Here is a 22,786-nt window from a genome sequence, read left to right on the forward strand (position 1 = left end):
CATGACCTAATCACTTCCCAAAGTCCTGGACTCCTAATACCATCACTTTCAGGTTAGGATTCAACATGTGAATTGGGAAGGAACACAAATATTCAGAAATGCTTGAATAGTTTAAGGCTACTTATATCTGCTTTACTAGGGTCAAGTAGTATTTAATTTCCCATCTTAGCAACTATTACAGCTATTAAATAGCAATACTGAACCAGCATCCTAGAATGACAAGTTTCAAAATATTCTTATTCATCTCATTTGTATGGTATTTAGTTCCACAAACTTGTTATGCTAATTTACAGCTCTTTTACTTTATGTCATCACTGTTCCTTGGAATTCTTGTCCTCACATTTACCTGGATTTCAAACCATACCAATGTCTTAAGGTTTGATTCTGGTCCAATTTTCACCTTTAATGCTGAGAACGTTATAGCACAGGAATAAAAAAAAAAAAAAAAAAACTCCGAAGTAGACTCCTTGGGCTCTACTACACTGCTACATGACCTGAAGCAAGTTACTAAATCTTCTGTGCCTTATTTTCACCATTGATAAAGCACAAATGTTCAGTAGGATTGCTGGGAGGATTAAATGAATTAACACATGCAAAACACTTTCAATAGTGTTTGGCATGAGGTAGTCACTCAATAAAGGTCAGCCACTACTTTCTTCTCTATTAAAGCTCTCATTCTTCCTGTGTTTCTTTGAGTAACAATGGATTCATAAGTCCTAAAATCCTTAAACCCTACAGATCATTTAGTTCAATCTCCCACACAAAGCACTATCATCTCTTAGAAGCTCCTCAAATTGGGTTAACCATGAAGATGGTTAAATACCTGCAGGCTTACAATTTTAGTAATCCAGAAGTTGTTCTACATATTATACCAACTAACTCCTCACAGTTCTCTTAATTCTGTCCCCTTTGCAACTTAAAAACAACCACTCATCCCCTAACCTGGCTCACAGGAAAGTCCTTAACGTATTTTAAGGCAGCTCCTTGCTCATTCTCCTTCCCTGCTCCTCATTTCTCTGTGCTAAGCAATACACTATAATTTTTCTCGACTATCCATCACAAGATGTTTCCTGTGTCCTTACCACCCTCTCCACCACCATTAGGACCCACTTCATTTTGAAAAAAAAAAAGTAGCAGGATACTTTGTTTAAGAAAGTAAAATAAATTTTGGTAAAACTACTCAACAATGATAACCAAAAAAAAAAAAAAAAAAAAGCTTTGAAGTAAGAAATTAAGGCAATGTTTTCTTTTGAAATATTCGGCAAGCAATATAGTTTTAACCTAACCTATTTTCTCTTTTTATTCATTGTTTTATTTGTTCTAATTAGTTATACATGACAGTAGAATGCATTTTGACACATAATACATAAATGGAGTATATTTGTCAGGTTGCACATGACATAGAGTTACACAGGTCAGATTGGCAGCCATTATGAAGTCAAACAACAAGTGCTGGCGAGGATGTGGGGAAAAGGGTACACTTGTACACTGCTGGTGGGACTGCAAATTGGTGCAGCCAATTTGGAAAGCAGTATGGAGATTTCTTGGAAAGCTGGGAATGGAACTACCATTTGACCCAGCTATTCCCCTTCTCAGTCTATTCCCTAAAGACCTAAAAAGAGCATACTACAGGGATACTGCTACATGGATGTTCATAGCAGCACAATTCACAATAGCAAGACTGTGGAACCAACCTAGATGCCCTTCAATAGACGAATGGATTAAAAAAAAATGTGGCATTTATACACAATGGAATATTACTCTGCATTAAAAAATGACAAAATCATAGACTTTGCAGGGAAATGGATGGCATTAGAGCAGATTATGCTAAGTGAAGCTAGCCAATCCCTAAAAAACAATTGCCAAATGTCTTCTTTGATATAAGGAGAGTAAGAACAGAGTAGGGAGGAAGAGCATGAGAAGAAGATTAACATTAAACAGGGATGAGAGGTGGGAGGGAAAGGGAGAGAAAAGGGAAATTGCATGGAAATGGAAGGTGACCCTCATTGTTATACAAAATTACATACAAGAGGAAGTGAGGGGAAAGGGAAAAATAATACAAGGGGGAGAAATGAATTACAGTAGATGGGGTAGAGAGAGAAGAGGGGAGGGAAGGAGAAGGGAGGGGAGGGGGGATAGTAGAGGATAGGAAAGGCAGCAGAATACAACAGACACTAGTATGGCAATATGTAAATCAGTGGATGTGTAACCAATGTGATTCTGCAATCTGTATACAGGGTAAAAATGGGAGTCCATAACCCACTTGAATCAAACTGTGAAATATGATATATCAAGAACTATGTAATGTTTTGAACAACCAACAATAAAAAATATTAAAAAAAGAGTTACACAGGTCATGTAATCATATATTCACATAGGGTAATAATACCCCCATGCCTCCTCCCCTCCCTTTATTCCCCTCTGTTTAGTCCAAAATACAATTATTATCCCCCCACCCTTTATTGTGAATTACCATCCATATATCAGAGAAAACATTTGGCTTTTTAACCTAACCTATTTAAATAATAGGTTTTCAGACTCTGTCCAGAGGTACAATTTTTAGTGCCTTTATATAATCTAAGTATTTCTCTATGAAAGTCTCCTGTGTTTTTTTTCCTCCTGAGTCCACCTTTGTCCTGTCTCTGTTTCTGTCATTCTGTATATCTTTCTCTATCTCATTCTTCCTTCTTTCATCAAGCTGTCATTCAGCAAATATTTATGCAGTGCCTTCCAAGTACAGAGTATGAGGCACTGTGCTATGTGAGGGGAAATCAAAAGGTTAATCAATCTGGCTCAAATTACTCCCTGGCTAAAATGGAGTGACAAGGCAGATGCATAAGCAGATAATACGCCATTGTGGTAACTCTGTGAGTAGATATGCACAGGTGACTGAGAGCCCTGAAAAGAAATGCTATATGGAAGGAATCAGGAAAGATTTTCAGGAGAAGCCATCTCATGCAATCTAAAGCAAGTTTATGCAGTAACTCTCAAACTATAATGTGCATAAAAACCTAAGAGCCTTGTTAAAATGCATATTCTGAATCAGTGAGTCTCCGAAGAATCTGAGATGCTCTGTTTCTATTAAGCCCAGGAGAGGCCCATGCTGCTGGTCCATAGATCATTTTAGAGTGGCAAATGTCTCAAAGGATAACAAGGTCTAAGTACAGATGCTTCTCAGTTTACTATGGAGTTATGTCCCCACTCAAATCTATCAGAAATTGAAAATATCCTAAGTCAGTAATTCACTTGGTGTACCTAAACTACCAAACATTATAGTTCAGCTAGCCTACCTTAAATATGCTCAGAACACTTACACTAGCTCACAGTCAGGCAAAATCATCCACCACAAAGCCTATTTTATAATAAAGTGTTGCATGTCTCATTTGACTGACAGCTCACTGCTACTGCCTAATATCACAAAAGAACATCCATACAGCATATATCACTAGGGGAAAAAAATCAAAATTCAAAATTTGATATATAGTCCTTACTGAATATATAGGTCCTACTGAACCAGTTCCTAGTTCCACTTTTGAACCACTGCACAATCAAAAAATCATTAGTCAAAGCATCATAAGTTGGGGGATATCTATAAGGATAGACGGAGTGAATATAGGTAGAATAGACACTATGAAGCAAATATCAGAGGGAAGAAATGCCTGAGTGTGTATGTGATGAAACGAAGGCATATTGATGTCCTCAGGCAATTTAAGAGGGCATTAGTCTCTAAAATGGGGGTGGACAGGAATATGGTATATTTTAAGGAGAAGGTGAATTATTACATAAAGGGATAAAGCATATCAAAGAAACTTTAAGCTGGGAAATTGGATGGTAACCTCAGATCAAATTTAAAAATCTGTGACTTCATTGGTAGAATTGGAGAAGATATCATGTCAGGCCACTTAAATAAACCTGCTGGCGATGATGATTAGAGCCTAAATCATGGCAATGATAGATAATACAATAAGGATCAAAGGAGATTGACCTGAGAAACATTTAGGAAATAAAATAGGTTGACTATATTTTCACTTACTAATTTAAAAGTCAAGTGGCTGTTATTTCTTCACTTTTTTCTCCAGCCCTCGTGTCTATTCTTAGCCTGACACTTAGTAGCACGTGATCCTGAACAAGCCACTTACACTTATTTAGCCGCTCATATCACATCTTTAAAAAGCACATTTGACCCAAATAAACACTGTGGTCTCTTTAAATCCTAAAATTGATGATCCTGTAAACTAAAATCATCTCTTATTTAATTATAGTTCTTAAAATCTACCATAATGCCCAGACTATAAGCATACATTGTACAACTAAAATTGAATCTGCTACACCAATGGGTGTCAAAACTTGAGACCTTTTAAATCCTCCCTCTTCTTTATCCACCACATTCATTACCAAGTCTAGTTGTGTGGCACATATGCCCTACTAACAATTCTTTGGTTTATGCCCTTACTATTTTCCAAAAATTCTTGCACCTGTATTGTTCTCTCTGGCTCCAATGTAATCCTCTTCCAAGCACTCCACAAAACTAAAGAACACTGCCATCAGAAAGATCTAGCCTAGAGCTGAATGCTAAGTCCACTGTTTCTTAACTGTGTACATGTCAGCATTTATTTAGCCTCTCAAAACCTGAGTTCCTTCATCTGTAAAACATAGAGATGATGGAAGATTAAATGTTTTTAAAGTGCTTAGCACAGTGCCTATTACACAGTAAGAACACCAAAAATGTTATTTATTATTTTGAAAAACAAATCTCAGAACTAAGATTTCAGTAGGCACTTCACAAAAGAGGGAGATCAAATGGCCAATAAAAAATGAAAAGATGCTCTTCATTAGCAATCAGAAAAATGCAAATGAATACTTCAATGAGTGTAATTATGTATCCACCTGATTAGAAAAGCTTAAGAACTTGTAAATCAAGTGTTGGCGGGGATGTAGAGTTTCTCCTATACCACTTCTGAGAGTGTAACCAACTGGAAAAAGTATTTTGGAATTATTTAGTAAAATTAATGGTGTACATACCCCAAAACTTAGTAATTCCTTCTCTTGGTATTTAGCCTCGAGGAGTACTGTGTGTGAGGGAATCTATGAACAATAATATGTGTGTAAACATAAAAAGTGATATTATATATTTTATACTAGTATGAGTAATAAAGAAACAATTCAAATGTTCACAATAGTAGAACCAGTAAGTAAACTCTTGGTATATTAGAGTAGACTACTAAGCAGCAGTTTGCATGAATAAGCTTCATGAATGAACATGGGAGAATTTCACAATGTTAAGCACAATTATCAAGTGATTAATAATATATATTAATGTATACATACACACTGTGTATTAATATATTTATAGTCATATTTATTAATATTCTGTGCATTAATAATATATATATACATACACTGATTACAAATAAAATGGAGTTGAAGCATAAGGAAACTAAGATGCATAGTGGAGACATACACACATTGTGGATGGGAAGCCTACAAATAAAAGCAGGAAATGAATATAACACAAGGCAGTACAGTCATGGGTGGTTTTCTTTGGTGGGGAAGGAAAAATATGTGATTGGAAAGTGGCATCCAGGGGTTTATTGGGAGTCTATTCCATAGTATGAGTAGTACATAAAATGTGGGTTATAATTATTCTTTAACCCATATTTGTTTAATATATTTTTCTATGTGTATATTTCACAATTAAAAAATAAACTGATCATATCATTCTCCTACTTAAAATCTTTAAAAAGCTCTTAGGGATAAAATCCAAACTCCTTACCTTTGTCTAAAAGATCTTTCATGATATCTCCTATATCCCTCTTCATTACATCTCTGCCACTACCATTTATGTTCTGGTACCTAGTGCCTCCACACAATCATGCTCATTCAAGTTTCCAGTCTATTGAAAAATGTACCCACCATGCAATGATCCCACCCTTCCTCAGGCTAACCTCTTACTGCACTTAACATTCAACTAAAATGTCACTTCCTCTGGAAAGCCTTCCTTGACTAATTCCAACCACATCCATGCTAGATTTTCCTCCACTGTACTTCCTATGTCTACCAATGTAGCAGCACTGGGTAAATACCACACTCTTTATATCTGCCTCACTAAAAGTACATTTTATTATATGCATGGCACTCTTTAGACTGAAAACTCTATTAAAGCAGAGACTTTCATCTATTACCAAATCTAAGCATGATAAATACGTCACAAATTAAATAACTATTTCCTTAATTAAAAAATGTTTAGAATGTGGGCAATATATACTTTCTACATCATTGGGAATTACACATAATTCAACATTTTAAGTTTAACCATATAATACTGCCCTTATTTTAGGTCAAAAAAATATTGATTATTATATGATTTCTTCTTCTAACAAGTACTCATTGATACATTTTGATTAAGTATAGCAAAATGACTATCAGATAAGCTTTCTCAAACAATATGTAGGCAGACTGTAAAAGTTATGTGAATTGATGTGAAACAACAATAGGGTTGATTTCATCAGATTTCTGCAGCTAGATCTTATGTATTAAGTCATAGGACAGCCTGCCCATGTAGAGTTATATAAGCCACTAGGCAAATGAAAGAGAAATATTGATCACTAGTTCAAAACAGCTTCTTTTGGAACCTTACAAGCACCACTGTCATAGTTTATTTCTCAAAGATGGTATTTGACAGATTATAACTCATTCATCTCTGCTTGAGTGTATTGATTATTGACTTTGGTGACTAGGAAGCATCAAGAATTTGATTTAAAAATGTATTCTGCCTGTGTGTGCTAATATTTTTATAAAATAATAAGCTTTTTAAAAATTAGTCCAAGTAGGCAGAGCAAATGGATCTATTTTTGATATTCTTTTTTTCAGGCAAGAGGATAGCGGGCTAAAATGACCATAAATTGTATCTTATAAAACTGTGATGTGATTTCTTTTCCTTTTTTTCTGAAGATTTAAATGGTAGGGGATGTTTATAAAAGGAATTGAGCCTTACAATTTATCAGAACCAATTTTTCTATAAAAGGATTTTGTTTAATCAATAAAATACAGTATTATGGTACAAATAAGAAAAGCCACTTTAAAATAATGTTTTCCAACTCATATGTTCCTGCCATATAAAATTGTTAATTGTGGACATCTTACGTAAGCTGGTATGGTCCCTGATGGTAGTATCATAAGGTCAAGATTTTATACTACTATATGTGGTATCAGTAGTACCACACTATCAATTCAACATTCTATCCTGTAGATTTCCACTTTAGATAGCATTGTTTGGAGCAGTATTTCCTTGGATCTATATGCTAAACCAGGCGTGATATGTAAATGGGTTATGCAGATCTTAGATGTCCTGTTAAAGAACATTTTTAAATTTCCAACTTACCACTGCTTATATGGTTTCTCATCTATAGGAAATGGGTCTAATTCAACAGCTTCCTGCATGAGTTGCCATAACCAAGATCTGAGATGGTCCTGCTGTTGATATTTCTCACGCTAGCCTAAAATCAAAGCCAAAAAACAGGTGAGTTTGATTTTAAGACTTAAAAGGAAATTTTATCTGCACTTAAAAACCAAAGAATAACATCAAAGATAATAAGAATAATTTTCAGGTGGCAAGGTGCACGAGGAGGAAATAAAACATCTCAAGGTAGTGTTCAGAAGTTGTTGCAAGCACAAGAACACTGACATTATAAATATCAGATCAGTTAGATATTTTAATATCTTAACAATCATCCAATTAATAATTGTCATTTGGGTCAATATGAAACTTGGTTTTATGATCACGAACTTAGTTTTATAATAAAAAGCATCAATTGAGCCTCGACTACGATGGATACCAGGTTACATATATTTACATATTTTGATTTTCAGATAAGATTTCCTTGGAACAATGGATTACATAGTTACCAATAAAAGGAGGAAAGTATTGAAAACCTCTGAAGTATGTTAAATAGAGTAAAAGTAGCCTGAAATTTTTTGAAAGCTAGAAAGACACTTGTATTAATGTTCTTCCATTATCTGATTCAGCAACAAACCTGCTATTTGACCTTAGTACCTGTTACTCCCCACATTAAATTGGACCAAATGCTCCTGAACTGTGCCAGTTTTCAATATTCTACCAATTGTTAAGCCATAAGTTTTGATTTCTGGTTTGGAGAGTATGGTCACCACACCCAACATAAACTCTGCCCCAAATAAGAGTATCTTTCTTTGCCAGGTACTTACAACTACTCCTAGGAATACTTCCCATACAACCACCCTCTCAACCCTCCCCAATGTCTTAATGTGGCCCCCATTGTCACCTATCACCATTTCAGAGAAGTTGAATTTCTTTCTCCTCTAAATTCTTATTACACTTCTTGTTAACCCACTTATAAGGTCCTTAATCAAAATCCTCATCTCCCCAAACATCTGTAAGCACCAGATTATGGAAACTTTCTTCCTCCCATAACACTTAGTAGAATTCTGTGCATGGAAGATATTCATTCAATAAATATTTATTATGTCCCTACTATGTACCAGACAAAATCATTCCGTGACATAGATTATAAATCAGTAGAAAATACAGATAATACAGCTAATACAGGAAGAGGCAATTGCTGAATTGTGTGATAAGTGCCATGACAGAAGTTCCTACAGACACTCAATGCACACTGCCAAATAAGCAGACCTCGTTTACAGTGGTTTAAAATCCTATTTCCAATATATAAGGTGAAGATATTTACTATAAGAAACCCACTGTCAGGAGGCATATCAGGTTAACATCCATAAACAGGGAGTTAGTTTTATTTCTATGAGGATAAGCCACTAAGATGAATTTCTAGTACTTTCAATTCACCGATGTTTGGGGCTTTGTTTTCATTTTTTTTCCCCTATAGCCCAAAAGAAGGAGGAGGAAGAAAGGATAACAAGAAGGAGGAAGAGGAGAAAAGAAAGAGAAAGGAGAAATAGAAGAGGGAGAGGAAAAAAAGAAACCCCATTTATTACTATGGAGTCTACTCTGCAAATGCCTGGTCACCCTACCAGGGAGCTTGGCCTTAACCCGGCACACTGCACAGGGTTTTAATTTTAAAGCAGCTATAGTCAGGAATGCTTCCAAAGGAGCCTTCAGTCATTTCTTTTTCTACTCAAAACTTGGATTTCCATTCCTATAAGTATTATTTCCTTAAACCTATGGGTTTTCCACTGTTAGTAACTAGGGATAAGAATGCTGAAAAAGGCCATACTTAGGTTAGACTTAAGTATCCAAAATGCCAATTAAGCTAGAAAATCCTTCACCAAAAATAAGTATGTTTGAGTACTACTTCCAAACCTGTTTCTTTCTATGTAGAGGTTGTCAATATTACTTGATGTTTCTGCTTATCTATATTCACAATAAGACATAAAGATTGTCTCCTTTTAGTGCATGAAAAATTTAGTCCCCAAAAGATATTTTTTGCTTTCCCCTTCTTTGCTCATCAGAGTAAAATGTACTCAAACTGAAAAATCTCTGTCAAAATCTATGACTTCCCTGAGAAAACATGCATTACATAGGTGAATTTCTGAAAACACAGACTCCAATTCTAAATTACATTTGCTTTCAAACAATCAATATGCAGCATGATTTTTTTTATCTGAATCAGCAGCAGTGTCTCATCTCAGACTTATGTAATGCAATAAATATATTTAATATGCTAAAGAAACAAATGGATTCTGTTCTTTGCCAATAAGCATCTCTCCCAGTAGTCTATAGGCCCAACTTTCTCCACAAGTCCTTGGTGCTCAGAAGGAGGTGCAATAATCAATGCACGAGGGGGAAGAAAGGAGGTTCTCAGCAAGCCTGCAGCAAATAGAGCACTGGACTCCATTCTCGTCATTACTGGACACTTTTGTGCCTCTTTTGCATGACCATTGCAACGTCCAAGCCAAAGCTTAAAAGAGACTGCAAGATGAAATAGAAGGGGCCATGAAGAAAGATGAAATTAAAGTGTCGATTTGTTTACTTATACTAATTGAAGGAAGTCTCTCTTGCTTTTCTGATAAATAACCAAGCCATCATTCTATTCGAACATACCAATTCCACTCCAAGTCCTTTAGCTACTATGTGACCTAAGGTCAAAGCTAGAACAACAAGAAAGAATACCTATCCCTATGTTTAAAAACAAGAAAAATCCCAATTTTTCATTATCTTTTATCATCAGTATAAAAAGACTTTGTAGCTAAGCTTACATCCAAAGAAACAGATTCATTCACATGAAGCCATAATGAAACTTTAAAAATAAATATGCGCTTTTAAACATGGAATGCTTTTTCAGGTTACTTAGGTTAGACAAATTCCTTGTGCTTGTTTTATTTCTACAGGATACACTAATAATAAATTAATTTTCCTGTAAATTTAAAATATTTATATTTTATAGCATCCACGATCAACGCTCAGTTCATTTTAACCTTGAAAAATATTGACGACATGCCTAACCATTAAATACTAGTAGCTGCAGACGTACCAGACAATGACAGCAAAACACTCAGTCCCTCTGGGATCTGTTCATAAACATCCCCTTCCAGCATGGCAAACACACTCCTCCCGGCAGCAGATGCTGTTCTGGGGCAAGCAAGCAGGAAGCTGTAGGCAGCTGATTTTTCCACTCTACATATAATTTCTTACTGCCTCATCACCAAGAATCTTTTTAACAAAACTGCCGAGATTTGGTAAGAACAGGAGCCTTACAAATTAAAGAGACTTTACAACAGCGAGAAGGAATGATATGCAAATGATGAAGCATGAAGAGTCTTTAATATTTAAGGTCATACCACCTTTGTCATCTCATTTTCTAGTCCCATTGTGGGGGAGAGAAAACAGAGTTTGCTCCACGTGGTGAAATAAGCTAATCCAATACTTTAAGTCAATTTTAAGGGTAAGGTCAAGACAGAGAAGGAAATACATATCAGAGAGAGCAGAACTGCTTCATCCAAATTACCCAGCCCCCCAAATCCAATGGTTCCAGAGTGGAGTTGGAAGCTTTGTAAGCTCAGTCATGAGCACACTATCTGTATTGATATACATATACGCCCATGTAAGGTAGAACACTTACAGAAGCCTCTCTGAGGGAGAAGGTCCTTACTGCAACCATTTTAAATATGTTGATCAGCATTCTGGGAGATCTTCCAAGGTCTGACAAGTAGCAGATTAGGGATAGAGGGAGAAACTGGACCTTGGGCAGGCAGTGCCTGGTGCACATACACCCATTTTTTTTTTCAGTCTCAACTGTGGCCTGTCCCATATGACTTAGCCTGCTTCCTTCCAGTTTGTTCATGAAAGTTATCATCAACACACGAGAAACAGGCAAGACTGCTGCACGACACTGTCAGGCTCTGCAGCAAAGGCAGCTCATGTAAACAACCTTGTGATTGCTTCAGAGCCGCTGCCATGGGATAAGTCAGGCTCTTTCTGTAGCTAAATTGCTGTACCCTTGGAAGTTGTCTGTTTAAGGAAGTAAAAGCAGAGACTCAATCTCTAGATTTAAATATAGGACGAGAAAAAAAAATGTGTGTGTATACATATACATGTACATATATATAATTTATATACATATGTACACACATTTAATTTTCTTAGATTATCTATAACCTGACTTGCTTGAAGATTTTCAATTAAACCATATTTATTTTGTTGAAAGCACAGATACATAAGTTCTGATAAATATATTGCAATGCTCTTTTCTAATGATACATCTTTTTTTCCCACTGAAAAAGCTCTGACATTTCTAGGGGACACAGTATCCCAGCATAGAATAACTGGGAACCTTGCCATTAAAAAAAAATATATGCTCCTGCTGTGACTAGGAGATCACTTTCTTAAAGGGACCCCTTACCTATGTGACTGCAGTGCCAATGTTTCTTCTTATTTCTAACCTGACTCCTGTTCTATGTTCCTTCACCTGTCCAAATTTAGCCCAGGGTCTCTCTATAAGAGGAATGTCATTAGTTTTACATTAGTTTATACACACACACACACACACACACCATTCCTTACTAAACTATAAAAATGTCCCAACATATTTAAGGTATACCTGTCAAGAAGTAAACACAAATGCATAATAAGGGACATTATTTTTAAATGTTTTGTGGGACCCATAGTATTTCACAGATGGAGAACTGAGGTCAGCACTTCTATCAAGCACAGCTGCCCCCACCACCATCACCAATATGTGTATGTTTCTCTCTTCCCTTCTATAACTCTGCATTGATCTAAAAATCCTTGGTCACAATAATAAGCTTCCTTCCCACAGTTTGTCACCCTTTACTCCAAACAGAAAGATTTTCAACATGCCTAAGTCTTGGAAGAAATGTTCTGCCCAGAGAGAAAAGCTGGTGGCTTCAGAGGTAGCTCGCTTGATTAACCTGCTTTCCACACCACCTCTCTCCACTTTCCCATGCTCCCTTTCCCACTCCACCAGAAGCAATGAATAGACATCACCCCACCCTCCAAAAACAGGTTAGAACCCAGAGCCACCTACCATTCCGTGTCTGAGAACTACGATCCTGATCCAGCAGTGTCTGCCCCAGAAATCCTCCCTACTTGGTTTTCATTGACCACATTCCAAACTGTAATGAGGAAGATAATTTTTGGAGGTGGAGAGATTATTTAAAATTAATGATAGACAGGTGATTTCCAAGAAGACCCAATCTTAAACTCACTCAAGCCCCTAGGAATTGAGGGGTGAGGAGAAAAAAAGAAATTTGTAAAAATGAAAACGGAAAAGAAAAAGGTAAGCATATAACATGCACCACCAACCCCCATAAAAATAAAAAGAAAAGGGGAGGATTTAAAAAAAGAAGAAGGAGAGCGGCTTGCTGAATCACCCTCTTTCACTGCCTGGAAACCATTGTGCAGCGTGATGCTGCCTGTACCATTGTGGAACCTACCAGAGGAGACGGACAGAGGGCTTGGGGAATGGGGTTGCTATGGCAACTGAAAGGAGCACACATGACGTCAAAGCCCAGAGAGGTCTAGGGAGGGGTGAGAGGGGGAAAAAGAAAAAGGAAAAAGTCTATGCGCAGCTACAGCTTCTGTGTTTTCTGGCGAAATGAGGAGCAGGCAAAATGTAAAGAAGTAGGGTTCACAGACACCCATATCAGCGACTACTCGGGGAGCCAGTCTGCAGAGCACAGAGAAACAGTCCACTCGATGCAGCTCTGGTCGTTTGCATGGCAGCACCGGGGACAAATATCAGCAGATCAAAAGCAAAACAAACAAACAAAAACCACTGAAATGCAGCCAGCCTCGGTTTTTCAACTACCTCAGCTTTTTGCAAACAGCAGGGGGAGAGACATGCAGTATTTTTCTAAATGTCAAAACAAATGAGAGATGGTTATGAACTCGGAGAAGAAGCAAGCATTGAAGTCTCACCTGGACCACAGAGGTCATTTGCACAACAGTATTTCTCTGTTCTGTGTTCTTATTGTCATAAAAATCCTGGAAAAAATACCCACTTAAATAAAACTCAAGAGACTGAGGCTTAGATTGCATTTTAAGTGTACAAAGAAAATACTGATGATTTGAATTAACAAATCAGGCTTCTTTTTTCTAATTATAGATAATTATCTGGAAAAGTGAGGCAAATTGCATTATTACTATTGGGGGCAAATATCGTATTTAAGTAGTTTCTCTGCCTTTGACAGTATAAAGGTATTTTTAAGTCTCCACACTATTTTAATAATAGTTTCATGGAACAAGATCTGTTGGCTAGTTCCACTATTTAAAAAGAAATTTAAATTTACCAAAAGTTTTAACTTTTTCTCTCATAAGCAAAATGTTCAGTATCTGCATAGATTACCTGAACCATGATTAAGCCTTGACTTCTCAAACTACATAATCAAATACAATTCCTTTTTTGCTTAAATACCTTTGAGGTGGGTTTCTTTCCCTTTTTTTTTTTTCTTTTTCTTTTTATTATTGTTGGTATATTGTAGCATCATTTATTTGACCAACGTAAAATATACTTTCCATCACTACAAACTGAGCACAACCACAGTTGTTTACACATCCATATTTTCAGAATGTGACAACATTTTGCATTCTACATGAAACATTTGGTTTAAAAAAATCTTAAAAGTCCTCTGTTTTGTTTCCTACCTTCCCTCCTGTTGTCTCCTGTCTTTGAGGCAGGTTTCTATCTACTACAACCAAATAGTGCTGAGTTTTATGTGATTCTATGTTTTAGAACTTGCATACTTATCTGAATAAGAAGCTTCTTCCACACCTTTCCAGAAAAGAAACAAAATGTGCAACAGATTTAAACTCAGCAGTGATTGTAGACACTGAAACACATCATAGACCTGTAAGAAACCACGTAAGGTTTTATTGTTTTTGTATCACTGTTGCTATTGTTGTTTTATTCAGAAAGGAATTTTGAAAATGAAAGAATTTGATGACTTTTCTGTCACTTAAGTCAGCACAGCATGTTTTTCCATGTCCCTTTGCCCTAATTTCAAATTCAGTAAGAATAATTTGACTACCAATTTTTAGTCTTTACAGGCTCTGTCTATACATGATAAATATTTCATTCAAAAATATGGATTGATAGTCAAACAATTATAACAGAAAGAAATTGTTATCCTGACTTTTAAATTATTGGATTCTAAGTTTTGGGAGGTTGGTTGGTTGCTTTCATGGTGCAGGGAATCAAATCCAGGGAATGCTAGGCAAGCTCTCTACCATTGAGCTACATCCCTAGCCGGTATTCCAAGTTTGGATAGCAAAAGTCAATCCCAATAACTCAACATTAATGAGGAACAATGAACTTCAGCTCTTACCTTGCATTATAAACATAAACCTTAATTCAAAATTGCCGCAGTCTGGCTGGGCACAAAATCACGAGCCACTCAAGCAGGAACAAACTTTATTTTTGAAACTGCCGCCAATGCCTGGGAAGATTGCCGATCCACACACGCGGCTTTCTCCCGGAACCCCAGAGGAAGTTCCTCCCCCGGAATTCCCTCCTACTGCACTTCCCCAACCAATGGGAACTCTCCAGGAGTCCTGTAGCAGGCCGAGGTGAACAGCAGGAGTCCAATATCCACATGAATGCAAATCTTAACATAATCATATCACCTCAATGGCTAGCTGGCGTCACCTTTCAACCAAAAATGCCATGCATCATATTACTTGGCTGTGGCTCTTAGCACAAAATAAGTTGTACACCTGAACAGTACAGTTAAAATCTATAAAACTATCAAACTAAAATATATCTCTTAGAAGAAAGAATAGCTTTCTGATCTTGGACTTGGCTAAGATTTCTTAGGATACAGAAGGCATAACAATTTAAAAAACAATAATTTTTAAGTAGAATTCATAAAAATTAAAAGCTTCCACTTATCCAAAGTCACATTAAGAAAACGAATAGATAAGCCATAGGCAAGAAAATACTCTTGACACATATTTGAAATTTTTCTTAACACACATGAAATTCTAGATTGTATAAAAATGTATAATTCAATAATAAGAACAAACTATTTTGTTTAATTGGAAAAAGACTTGAACAGGTAATGATAGAGGAAGATTTATAAATGATCCATAAGCATATAAAAATCATTCAACCTAATTGTCACGAGAGAAATATACCTGTGGGTGCCCACTATATAAGCTCTCATAAAAGCTTTTTCCATTTGGTGTCAATCATCCTGTATTGTGTATTACTATAGATTTATGAATATATAATATCTCACCTTATACTTAACTATGACTTAATCCTTTTAATTTCTCATTGTCTTCCCTGAAATTTTCCCTTTCCAGGAACTGAACATACGATCTTACAATGATAGGTAATCAGTAAACATTTATGATTAATTGTAATTATCTGTGGCTTGTAAATCTTTTACCAATTGAAAAACTTTTTATCACAAAAATTATAATGAAATGTTGAGTTTTGAGATACCCAGTGGTAATGCAGGTAACCTGTGTTACAATATTACATATTTGAATTTTTGTCTTGGGATACAAAAATACCTTAACTATTTCAAACTCTTTTCAAATTTCTTCCAAATGAAACTGTATTTAATTAAATGTCTGACTTGAATTCTACTAGTAATATAAATTATGAGAGCCTTGAAAGAAGAGTTTTAAATGAGTAAATGAATATGTAAGTTCTTATTTTCAAAAGGATAGTGTTGAATTCAGTATTCTTTGTATACAAGTCCAAGTATTTAATGGCATGTGTACAGTTCATGACAGGGTTAAAGGTGTTCAGGAACACCTCTTATTTTTCAAGTAAAGAGATCTCCCTTCCCTTGCTTTTATTTTTTATTGGTTCTTTTTAGTTATACATGACAATAGAATATACTATGACCTAATTATAATAGTATGTAATATAATTTGTTCGCCTTCAATCCCAAATATTTCCCCTTCCCCTCCCTTCTCCCTTCCCTTATAAACAAAACTTTCAAAATGAATTACTAAAACATGCAGTGATATAGAGGAACCTCAAAAAACATTATAATAAGTGAAAAAATGAGACAATAAGAGCATATACTGCATATATTTGCTGAGGGCCATTGCCAAGTAGGAATGACGCATCAAAATTTCCTTGCCAGCGTACCCCATGTTGCTTAGAGGACATTCGCTGGGACATTGCATGTATGCTTTAGTAAGGTGACCTTGCTCAAGGACCAGGGCGGATCCGGATTTAGAGCTGATCAGGTTTTAGGGAGTATCCTGTCCTTGGGTTTAGGGAAGTTCCAGGTTTAAGGTGTACCCTGTGGGGGAAATAGGGCATATCCTGCTGCCTCAGGCACGCCCGATCCTTGAGTTCCTGTTGAGTTCTCGGGAGATTCAAAAAGTATTGGAAAAGAAAGCCTCGTGGAGTAGGTGAATTGGGTGGCGGCAGAACTGGGATTTCCCCAGAACGTGTGTAGAGGCCGGTGTGAGTTCAGGAATAAAGATTGCTGTTTGAATCTACAAGGTGTGTGGTGGCTGTGATTCTGTGCCCAGCCAAGACTGCGACATGTATTCATTTACATGAAATTCCAAGCAGACAAAACGACTCTGGTGATAGGAATCAGAAGTATATTCTCAAGGGAGAGGCAGACAGTTAGGGACTCTGCTGAGAGCAAGAGGAAAATTTATGAAGCAATGAAAATGTTCTACATCTTGATAGAGATGTGGGTTATTATATGGATGTAGATTTGTCAAAACTCCTCGTAGTGTAGTTCTTAAAATTTATGCAGTTCATGCTATGTAAATTAAATTTTATTCAAGAAAAAAAAAATTAAGTCAATTACAAAAATAAAATCCCTGAGTGAACTAGTAAGGTAGAGTTCCAAAACCTTCAAATTTAGTCCCTAATCCTCAAATCTTTTTTAGACCCTAGCAGACCCAGCAATAAGTAAAGGTAGGTGCAGAATCATTAGGATCTTAAGAGACCTAGCAAAATCTTCAAGGTGACAATTGAAGTAGTTTACATAACAAATAAGAGATAAGAATTCACACATTTAAAAAACAGATTTTTAAAGAAGACCGACAATAAGTAGATTCCTAGATTCAGCTGTAGGGACTCTAATTTAGTGTTAGGACCCCTTCTCTGAAGGAAATGAAGGGGATCAAGAACTATTATTGCAAACAGTATGTGGACTCAGAAAGAGATGAGCATAAAGGAATCATCAGTGATGTAGAAGAGCCAAGTAAGAATCCAGTTTCTAAATGCAAATCTCAAGGGCATTCATTAATGGGGCCAGCAGTAAAAACCAACATATAACCTGATGTGTCATGTCAAAATTGATCCCAGAGTCAGGTGATCAACTTGTCTCCACTGCCAGCCATCTTTCAGGCTTTGGAGTGAACTGATTTTGCTGTGAGTCCCAGGTTGAGAGTTGTAAAAGAAAGAAATCACAAGTTCTTCATGATAGCAATGTCACTAAAGAATATTATAGCCTAGCTATAATTTAAACTTTAGTATGTTCTGAATTAGGGTGGTGGCAAGAGGATATAAAAGGTTTGATAAAAGAAAGCAAAATTATTGAAATTTAAATCAATAGATCTTGATGAGTGATTGTTAGGGTTCAGATGTGTGATGTCCCACAAGAGCACATGTGAGAGGCAATGCAAGAAGGGTTTGAGGAGAAATGATTGGGCTATGAGAGCCGTAACCCAATTAATCCCCTGATGTGATTAACTGAGTGGTGTTTGAAAATGGTTAGGGTGTGGCTGGAGGAGGTGGTCCTGGGGGCCTGCCTTTAGGATATATATTTTGAATCTGGCAAATGGAGTCCCTTTCTCTCTGCTTCCAGATCATCATGTGGGTTGCTTCTCTCCATCACACTCTTCCGCCATGAGGCCTCACCTTGAGCTTCAAGGAATGGAGCCAGCTGTCTATGGACTGAGCCCTCTGAAACCATGAACCCTCATATAAACTTTTTTTCCTCTAAAATTGTTCTGGGCAGATCCTTTAGTCATAGCAGTGAAAAAGCTGGTTAAAACAGTGATTAAATAGCACTATTGTAAAAGGTAAATATCTCTCCTTTAAATACTATCTATGTATCCTTTCATAGATAGATGTAAACGCCCTCCCTAAGAGAATCAGTACTATATCTTTCATGATGCTATTTAACTATAACATTTCCCCAACTGTGCTCTCTTAGGGAATAATCATCCTTTGCAAACCTATTCTATAGTTTACAAGTTCCAAAAATGTTTCATATGATATCTCATTTTTGGAAGGCCATGTTGAACATTAGTAAATTAAAGGTGCCAAGAAACCCTGAAGTAAAGAAAGCAATTGAAATCTGAAAATTATTTCCCAAATATGGATTTTAATTAATATTTTTTATCATCCTGTTGGGATGTGAAACACAGGACCAATAGCTTACCAAGGCCATAAAGATCTTCAGTGAAGTGAATTTAAAATATAAATGTTCCTGCTGGATGTGGTGGCACCTGTAATTCCAGCCATGTAGAAGGTTGAGACAGTAGGACTGCAAGTTCAAGGCCAGCCTCAGCAATTTAGTGAGACTCCTCTTAAAATTAAATAAATAAATAAATTTTTAAAAAAGGGCTGAGGATGTGGCTCAGTGGTTAAGTTCCCCTGGGTTCAATGTGTATATACATATATGTATACGTGTGTGTGTGTGTGAGTGTGTGTATCATGTCCTAATATGAGCAAATTTTGTAAACTTTCAATGCTAGAAGAAAAAGAACTGACCTCTGTACTCACTCACTCAATTTTCTTTTTAACAACTAGACTTTATTTTTTAGAGCAGTTAGGTTTACCAAAAAATTAAGCAGAAAAGTACAGAGAAATTTAATATATCTGGCTACTCTCCCTTTAGTTTTTCCCATTATAAATTTCTTGCATTACTGTGGTACATTTATTATAATTGAGGAACCAATATTGATTCATTATTATTAACACAAGTCCATCATTTACATTTGGGTTCTTTCTTTGTGTTTTGCAGTACTAAGGGTTTTGAAAAATGGATAATGTCACATTTCACTCACTTTTAATTTTCATCTTGCTTAGGAGTCAATTTTACATCCAGACAATAATTGTGTTCACATCGAAAGAAAAGTAGATAAAATTGGTCTCTTGAAAGTTTTTCCTAGTGGAAAGAGCATTACTGTTAGAATTCAATGGCAGAAAATGTACTTTGAACCAACTTTTATTAAGTTTATAAAAGCCTTCTTTTTGCTGGGAACCCCCATATCCAGCAAAATTATTTCCGTTTGTGGTTAACCCACTTTGATTCTAAATGCAGAGTATCTGCCTCAATAAAAATAGTTACACATAGGTTTCCAGTATCTTGGGAGCCTTCTTTTTAAAGTCTATATTTAGTTCACAAATGATGATGGGGAGCAAATAATATCAAAGAAGCTTAAGCCTCCTCAGGTAGTAACAGCTTTAAAAAACTAATTAGTGTATTTGTCTTTTGAACAAGGAAGCTAATAGAAAGTTGTCTTTTCTTAGATCCCAGCAGAAGCTGGTTTGTGAGATAAAGAAGCAGTTATTCTTGCCAGACATCCTCAGGTTTATCCACACTTCAATCCATGCACATCTGTAGCAATTCCAATTTTCCTTATCCTTGCTTTACTGCAGTGCCCCCAGAAGCATGACAAAAGCATGAAGACACCATGGATTACATTTGAGTTTGGTCTAGAAATTCAGCTTCTTACCACTCTGCAGCAACTCTTTATCTCCATTAAAAAAAAAAAAAAAAAGCCTGTCCATACCTCTGACATCCTGGTGCTCAAAAGATAGTCACTCTTAGCAGGCTAAGAGGCAACCTGTGAACCCAAAATTATGCAACAAATTTAAGAAAGTTTAGTAATATTCCTTTTATAAATACATATCCACCATCACCATTAAATGATATTTCCTAATATTAGAGACCCTGTTTTTAATAATTGACATTAAAATATGTTGCAATCACCTAATTTTCCAAATAGAAAAATATTACAAATAATAATAGTACATGATGATAGTATCCAAACACTCAGAAAGAGTATTAATCAAAGTTTATAATAATGCAGGATTTGACAGTCTTACATTTTTTTTAAAGAGAGAGAGAAAGAGAGAGAGAGAGGATCATTTTTGTAGATGGACACAACACAATGCCTTTATTTTTATGTGGTGCTGGGAACTGAACCCAGGTCCCGCGCGTGCTAGGCGAGCGCTCTATCGCTGAGCCACAATCCCAGCCCCACAGTCTTACATTTTTAAGCCAAATACTCATCAGCATAAACTTGTAAATACAGCTTATGTTTGGTCTGAAAATCTGCTGGATTTTAAAATCAATAGTGGAAAGAAAGAAAGAAAAATTCTTAGAGTATCTCGACCATGCCATTTAACCTTTATTAAAATGTTATGCAGAAGGAGACAGGGAAATAGGAATGTGATTTTGAAAAAACCATGAAGATGGAGCAATAAAAAGAGTGATTAAATTCAACATGTCTTAGGTGTGTGAAGAAATTAAAATATTTTAAAATAATGCATAAATACTTCAAAAAGCTTATTGGAAATATGTATACGTAGCCAAACGGGTATTGGATTTATCATCAGATTTTGCTTATCCCAGCCATGCTGCTTTCTTTCCAGTGACCTGAGTCAATCACATAGCCTTTCCCAAATTAGGCATTGGCATAATGATGTCAATATTTATATCATGGACTTTTCATGAGAAACAAATTAGACAATGTTTGTAACTACTCTTGGTATAACCCTGGCATGTGATAGTCACTCAACAGATATTGAATATTTAATTGGATCTATTTGTATAAAAGAGATGTGACCCATACTTAAATTTAAATTTCCTTGCATAACTTTTTAAGCTATGGACATTGTCCATTGACTCAGAAGTATTCACCTTCTGTTGTTTGCTAATGCCCTTAAAGTGTGTATACAAAAGAAGATGTAGGTGATCATATGTTACTTAGCAGTGTCAAAGATGCACTTCAGAACTAATAATAAACTTGAAGAAATTTGAATCTCCCTGCCAGTCTACCCTTGAGATACTGTTCAGGATGTCAGCAATTCTCACTGGAAATTTCCCAGAGAAAATTCAGCTATTTGATCAGCAGATATTCAAAGACATGCTCTTCTACAAGAAACAATGAGCCAGATTTGTGTGTGTGTGGGGGGGAACTAAACAAAAATAGTACAGTTGTCAGAGATATGAGATATACTTATAATTTAACTAAAATGAATTCAGCCAGCCAATCACTGAGTAGCATATAAGTACAAAACACCTACACTGGAGATAGAAAAGAACCCATAAAAAAGAAGTTCACAATCTTATTGCAAAGTTGCCCCCCTTAGGGGAAAAAATCTATAAATAAGTCCCTTAAAGAAGGATAAAAACAATGAAATCTCTAGTTTAGAGAGGGGAGAAATCAACATGTGCATACATGCTGAAAATATGTATCTCAAACCCTGCATTTATTTTGGGAAACAGCAAAGTCCAATAAAAATGGAGATTTCAGTCTCAATTTCATTATGACTAATTCCCCATGGAATACTGGACAGGTCTATAGTTCACTAGTTTTTAGTTTCTGTATCTACAATGTGTGGAGTCTAGGTAACATGATAATTATGTTCCATAACAAAATGGGAAAAGAGTCCATAGAAGATTCTTTGAATTTGGACAGTTGGAGATTTAATAAGAATAGACTTAAAAGGGAAGGGAAACATGTTCATATGAGAGTAAAGAGATTACACTTCCTTAGTTGAATTAAGTAGGAAAGTAGTGGCAGAAACGGAAATTCTTCAGTCAGATTGTCTTCTAGGCAAAATATACAAACCAAACATTTACATTGTAAATGAAAATGCAAGGTGGTGAAAACAGGATCTATTGCTGAAGACAGCTATGGTTTTGTGAGCCTTTTAATAAACTATACCTTATAATAATAAAGTCATAGTTACTATGATTTTATCATTATCACCTTGAATAGCATCATGAGTATCATTATTAATATTATAAATACGGTCTATTGAAAGCATACTCTACCAGGCATTGAGCTAGTTTTACAGACATCACCTCTAATCCTACAGCATTTTTTGATCACTATCTTGCATCTATTGATGCTTCACCATGTGCCTGAGCTTATGCTACTTGACTACTACTAGATCATACAGTAGGTAGCATCCTTCCTTTATACACAAGAAAACCAAGAGATGTTTAAGTTACTTGCTCAAGATCACAAATGGGCACCAGATGAGTCAAGATTTGAATCCATGCATATCTCACTAAGGTTTCTACATTCAGAGAGGTTAAAGAAAAATGCTAATAAATTTAAGTCATAAAAGTTGTATCCTCCAGTTGA

The 22,786-nt window shown here is 35.9% G+C and overlaps 1 protein-coding gene across 1 annotated transcript in view; it reads right to left on the bottom strand.

Annotated features, from left to right (window-relative positions):
• Positions 1 to 12,844, bottom strand: part of MAPK10 (mitogen-activated protein kinase 10) — a 379,461-nt gene extending 366,617 nt beyond the window's left edge. Inside the window, exons 1-2 of the mRNA XM_081304841.1 lie at positions 12,495 to 12,844; positions 7,382 to 7,496 (exon numbers count right to left, since the gene is read on the bottom strand). The gene's annotated coding sequence lies outside the window, so the exon portion shown is untranslated. The remainder of the gene's footprint in view (positions 1 to 7,381; positions 7,497 to 12,494) is intronic.
• Positions 12,845 to 22,786: the final 9,942 nt, after the last annotated feature.

Source organism: Spermophilus citellus (genome assembly GCF_964194105.1).
Source record: "Spermophilus citellus genome assembly, chromosome: 8".
Lineage (NCBI taxonomy): Eukaryota > Metazoa > Chordata > Mammalia > Rodentia > Sciuridae > Spermophilus > Spermophilus citellus.